The sequence below is a fragment of the Lissotriton vulgaris genome, chromosome 5 (assembly GCF_964263255.1).
Source record: "Lissotriton vulgaris chromosome 5, aLisVul1.2, whole genome shotgun sequence".
Lineage (NCBI taxonomy): Eukaryota > Metazoa > Chordata > Amphibia > Caudata > Salamandridae > Lissotriton > Lissotriton vulgaris.
In genome coordinates, this window is record NC_141693.1 from 17,194,703 (window position 1) to 17,200,702 (window position 6,000).

The 6,000-nt window shown below is 55.2% G+C and overlaps 1 pseudogene; it reads left to right on the forward strand.

The window, feature by feature from the left end:
• The window catches only part of LOC147710009 (major histocompatibility complex class I-related protein 1-like), a 36,582-nt pseudogene extending 33,639 nt beyond the window's left edge, over nucleotides 1–2,943 (forward strand).
• The last annotated feature ends 3,057 nt before the right edge of the window (nucleotides 2,944–6,000 follow it).

Here is a 6,000-nt window from a genome sequence, read left to right on the forward strand (position 1 = left end):
CTCACTGCTTTAGACAGAGCATCACGGAGCCCGACTGTGCCGGAACGTGCCTGACAGCGCCTGCCTCTGTGGGTTCATCATTTGGAGAGAGAGCATGGGTGGGTGCACGGCATAGGGGCTGTCATCTCAGGTCTGTGTTTAATCCCCCGGAGGAACTACAGGTTCGGTGGGTGAAAGCCCCGACAAACCCTGCAAGAGGCTGTGAAACACTTCTCACGTGGGCCTCACTGCATACACCCGCCTCCCCATCCGCACAAAAGGGCCCATTTCTCCCGCCTTACGTTTACTTACACACCACAGGTGCGGCAACACAAATGTGACAACGCCACAACTGCGTTAACTCCAGTCACGGCCGGCATTACAGGCGGGTGGGGGTGGAAATGGGGTCGTGGGGTCGTCGCGCCGCGGAAGGGATGGAGGGGAGGCGGTAGGGGTTTAATGGAAAAAAATAAAATAAAGTAAACTTACCGTCCAGAGACTCCCGCCGTCCTAGTTTTCAATTCCTGCAGCACTGTGCACGTCATCAGGAAGGCGGCAGGCAGCCACCCTCCCCCTCCACCACAGCCCTGTGATTGGTGAGGCCGCTGCCCCGCCAGCGTCATTTTCATTTTCATACAGAGAGAACAGGGAGTGTGGGTGGTGTTACTCGAGGGCAGGGGGGAGTGGCTTGTCCACTGTTGTTCATAATGACTCTTTGGGCGGCCTCAGGCTCCAAGCAGTCAGTATTAACAACAGGGGGCAAGCCACTCCCCCCTGCCCTCGACCAGGACCGCCCACCCCCAACCAGGAACTTCTGCTTTCTCGCCGTGCGAGAAGGAAGAAACAAATGGTAGTTATTACAGCAATAACTACCATTTGTTTCTGCCTTCTCGCACGGCGAAAAAGCAGGGAGGCGGTGCCCAAACACCCCAACAGAGGAGCCGCCACTGGTGGCTTATCACTAATTATATAGTGCTTACTGCCCTCCTAGGTGTTGAGGCTCCTATAAGGGTTCTTGATGGCTTGGTGTGTCATGCACAAGGCAGAAGGTGTTGAGTCTCCTATAAGAGTCCTCGATGGCTTGGTGTATTGCACACAGGGAAGGATGGGTTGAGTCTCCTATAAGGGTCCTCGATGGCTTGGTGTATTGTGCACAAGGCAGAAAGTGTTGAGACTCCTATTAGGGTCCTCATTGGCTTGGTGTATTGTGCACAAGGCGGAAGATGTTGAGTCTCCTATAAGTGTCCTCGATGGCTCGGTGTATTGTGCATAAGGCAGAAGGTGTTGAGTCTCCTATAAGGGTCCTCGATGGCTTGGTGTATTGCGCACAAGGCAGAAGGTGTAGAGTCTCCTATAAGGGTCTTTGATGGCTTGGTGTATTGCACACCAGGCAGGAGGTGTTGAGTCTCCTATAAGGGTCTTTGGTGGCTTGGGTGTATTGTGAATAAGGCAGAAGGTGTCGAGTTTCCTATAAGGATCCTCGATGTCTTGGTGTATTGTGCCCAAGGCAGACGGTGTCGAGTTTCCTATAAGGGTCCTCAATGGCTTGGTGTATGCTAAAAGGTAGAAGGTGTTGAGTCTCCTATAAGGATCCTCGATGGTTTGGTTTACTGCGCACAAGGCAGAAGGTGTCTCTACGCCTGTGCACGAGGGAGGAACCGTTCTGTAGTAGGGGATCTCTGTGTATAGTCATAATCTTGTGAACAGTCCCGCCCATGCGCGTGGACCCCGGAGCAATCAAAATATTCTCTTAAGTTGTCGTCTTCTGCAGTCCTGCATAGACACTTAAGAGAAAATCGAAGACAAATAATGCCGCCTAACATCAACCAGGCTACATTGGCCAGCACTTCATCCTGAAATGAAAAAGGATAGCTAAATAATATATTTACACATTTTACAGAGTTTCGCACTTAGAGAAACTCGCCTTCACAAAAATCCTTTGTCATGATAGAGAGGAAGGGTTGGTCAGACAAGTCTCATAGGCTGCCATTATGTTTTTGGAAAAGAGATACTGTGCCTTTAAGGAACAATTTAGAGACCCTCGGTATTCCATGATGCACAGCCACAGGGAAGTTACTTTCAGTTCATTTTTCCGGCTCCTGCTAGCAGGACCCTGGAGCATTGAGCTCTACCTTTTTGGATATATCTTCAATTTTTGGATATTTTCCAGTGAGATTTGTGTTTCACTCGACGTCTGGGGTCTTCCTCTTTGAGTTGCTGTCTTTTTTGACCAGTTTTACCACCTCTATCTTGTCAAAATGCCAGCCTTATTCGACAAGTGCCCTTAGTGTGGTAGGAAGAAGGCCAAGTCTGACCCCCACAGAGTGTGCATACTCTGTTTGCCTGTTACCTATGTCCCTGACTCCTGTGATATTTGCAATTCTTTCTCCAGAAGCACCCTGCGTGACAGGCAGAAGATTCATCTCCAAGGCCTGGAGCAGAGGAGACATCAAGAAGCAGGTGGGACCTCTGGGTATGGAGGGACTCTATCCTCATCCTCTGCCGGTGCATCAGCCTCTGGGGGGCTCCCAGTCAAGAACAGGCCCAGAAACTGCACCGGTACCGGTCGACGTCGAGGGCTTCAACGTCGGCGTCGAGAGGTAGGACTACCATCTGTTCCCTGTCGACCCACCGCTCTGGGCGAAGCGGCGTCGAGGGGTAGGACGTCGAGACCTTGGACGAGGTCGATGTCGAGGACTTCACAGGCGTCAACACGCCATTGTCGTTGTGTTGAGGCAGGTGCTCGCCGTCGAGGCGACACCGCTGTTTGCCTACAACGTCGACACGAAGATCGACGTTGAGGAGATGAAGATTGATGTTACAAAGATCGACGTCACGAAGATCGCCGTCACGGAGATCGACGTCACAGAGATGTACGTCAAGGAGAGCCACGTCGAGGAGATTTACGTCAAGGAAGGAAAAGTCGACGTCGAAGAGGAAGTCTGCTCCCCGGACGTGGTCTAGCGCAGTGAGCGTCTCTTCATCAGAGAGTTCCCGGTCGCGGCGGAGCCAGCGTTCCTCCTCAGGAGAGTCTACCTCCAGAGCATCCTCTTCGAGGCCTGCTCATAAGAAGAGGAGAGTTCTTAGGTCTCCGGACTCTGATTACTCGAGGACCTACTCGCCCTCAAGGCCTATGACTCCTACTCTGCCACCTCAACAGCTACCTCCTCTTCCTCCACCTCTTCCTCCCCCTCCTCCTCCTCCTCTTCCGCCTCCCCCACCTCCTCCTCCGCCGCCTCTTCCACCTCAGCCTCTACAACCAAGCCCTTTGATTCCGGCTCAGCCGCCTCTTCTTCCACAATAGCCGGTGCCGGTGGGTCCGGCGAGACCCAGGAAACCGAGGTCAAGATCACGGGGGAGGCATCACTCTCGCAGTGAGCGTAGATCTTCAACCAGGTCACGACATCGTCATCGTAGAGAGAGGTCGAGGTCCAGGCATACCAGATACACAGACTCTTCCAGTGACAGGAGGTATTCGCCTACTTTGTCAAACTCTCCTCCAACTAATGTGTTGCCAGTGGATGACATCATGACGTTTCAGGACCCCTTCCACCTCTGTCATCTTTGAAACGCTACAGCGTCAGCACCTGTGTCGCCCTTTGCTGCCTTTGGTGCCAGGGTTGGAGAAACAGGCCATGGAGCTGTTTCTGACGCCATCCTCGGTGAAGTCTGCCCCATCCCGGCTGCTGAAGAAGTACAGACCCGGATTCCGATCCGGCATTTCTGAGAACGGATCCTGCCCTGGATTCGGTTATTGTTACAGTGGCAAAGAAGCAACACTCCACTGCTCCTTCGTCAAGGTCCCTCCAGACAAGGAGAGCCGTCATATGGATTCGGCAGGGAGAAAGGTCTGCAGTACGGCAGCCATGTCTAGGAAAGCTGTGTGTTCGACAGAACTTCAGGGTCGGTATGACCGCTCCTTGTGGGAGTCCCTGCAGCAATTCATTGAACTCCTCCCAAGGAACAGAAGGGAAGATTTCCAGGAGATCGTGAATGAGGGCTGTTTGACTTGGCCCTTCTGGCAGGTTCACCCCTGAACTTTTTGCTTTGTGTTTGTGACCCAGTGATAGTGATTTCTGGTCTTTGCACACTTTGACACTGTGGCGCAGTGTAAAGTGCGTGCGCTCCCTGAGTGCGTGTGTGAGATTGGCCTGCTCTCCCATAGGAATGCATGGGGAATGTCTGTGTCCCTGGTAGTTCCTGATGCGTGAGGTGTGCATGGTCAAGTTTGGTATGTGCGAACTCGTGAGAGTGAATGCTGCGCAATGGTATGTGTGGCGTGTATGTGTCTTGTGCGGAAGCGCCACTTCTAGGAGTTGGCATATTAGTGTAAAATATGCCTGGCGTGTGATTGGCTGGAGCTGGCTGGGATGCCAGGCTCCAGGAAGTCTGTGTGGGTGGTGAATGGAGAGATTAGCATGCTGATGTGAGGGAGGGGCTGCGCCTGTGTCCTGAATGAGGCTGGGTTTCCCCCACACAATGCTGGCTCCGCCCCCTGTGGTGCGACTGATGACCCTAGCCTGCCTGATGAATGAAAGGGGTGGTTGAGCCATCAACAGTGCTCACAGACCAGCTGCGACTGGTTCTGCCCCCACCCTGCACCTACAGACAAAGGAAAAGGTGTATAAAAGAGGGGCTGTGACCCCATGAAAATGTTTTTGTTCTTGTTGACACTTGAATCTGCCAGGGGCATGCTGCTGCTGGGGCCCAGGGGAAGGCTTGCCCTCCCTGGGCCCTGCCCAGCTCCTGGACTACTGAGGTCCTGCCCCCCCTGGAAGGACTTTTGCTGGACTTTGTTGTCCCTAGCGCTGGGGAGCGCCTCCTGATTTTCCTATCGCCTGGGAGCACTTCGTTTTGCTTGTAGCGCTGAGAGCGCTTTATTGCTACCCCCTAGCGCTTGTGAGCGCTCATTCTTCTCACCTAGCGCCTGGAAGCGCTGTAATTATCCCTAGCGCCAGGGAGCGCTTTATTTTCTGCCTTGGCGGTGGCCCCGCCGCAGATTGTCCTACCTTGCCCCTGGGACTTGACCCCTGACGGGTGCCCACCCCGCCAGGGGCCCTATGGTGATTTTTACCCCGAGTTCTGTGCCATCATTGTCCCCGCATCGCCGCCCGGCCCGCGACCAGGAAGTCAGGCAGGCCGGGGGCGGGCCTCCGGGACAACCAGGACAGGAAGTGGGAGGGCGGGAGCCTACCCCGCCTCTCATGAGAGAGTCACGGCTGTTTTTGAAGCACCGGAGCAGGCAGGAGCCTACCCTGCGCCCCGGTGCACTCCCCGAGAAGGAGGGAGGAAGAGTCCTGCATTGCCCAAGAGTCGCCGCCGGTCCACCCCCGGGGCCTCCCAGGAGCGAGGGAGAACCCCGGAGCAGAGCGAGGAGGACGCGACTTCGGAGAGCCCCGAGGAGCGGGAGCTCTCCTTCTCCAGCCGCCGGACCCGGTGAGTGTTCTCTTCCTGAGGGGGTGCGGCCTGGCTGCCGAGCGGCCCCGCCCGATCAGAGGGCTGCTCCAACATTGCTCTGGGTGCCCGTTAGTTTTCAGAGCTGGAGAGGCTCCTCCAGGCGCCCCAGTTGTTGCAAGAGCCCACGAGGCTCTAGGGGCATGTTCCTTTGTTCCGAGTCCAGGAGGGACTCCACCGGCCCCCACATTTGTTCAGAGTCCACAGAGGACTCCCACGACCGGCTGCACCTTTGCTTCGAGAGCCCAGGGAAGGCTCGAGGTGCCAGTTCTTTGCAGAGCCCAGCGAGGCTCTTGAGGGGCATTGTGTATTCTGAGCCGGAGAGGATCAAGGGGCGCATCTTTCTTTCAGGGCCCTGGTAGAGGCTCTTAAGTGCCCCATTTGTTTAGAGCCCTCCGAGGCTCCCAGCCCCCATTTATTTTAGAGCCCTGGGAGGCTTCCTCCTTGCCCACATTGTTTTGGCCAGAGCCTGCGAGGCTCCAGCGGTGGCCCAACCTTCACACAGCTGCCCAGCACTTTGTGGGCCGCTGCCACGTTTAGGCCCTGACATTGGGACACAGGGACTGC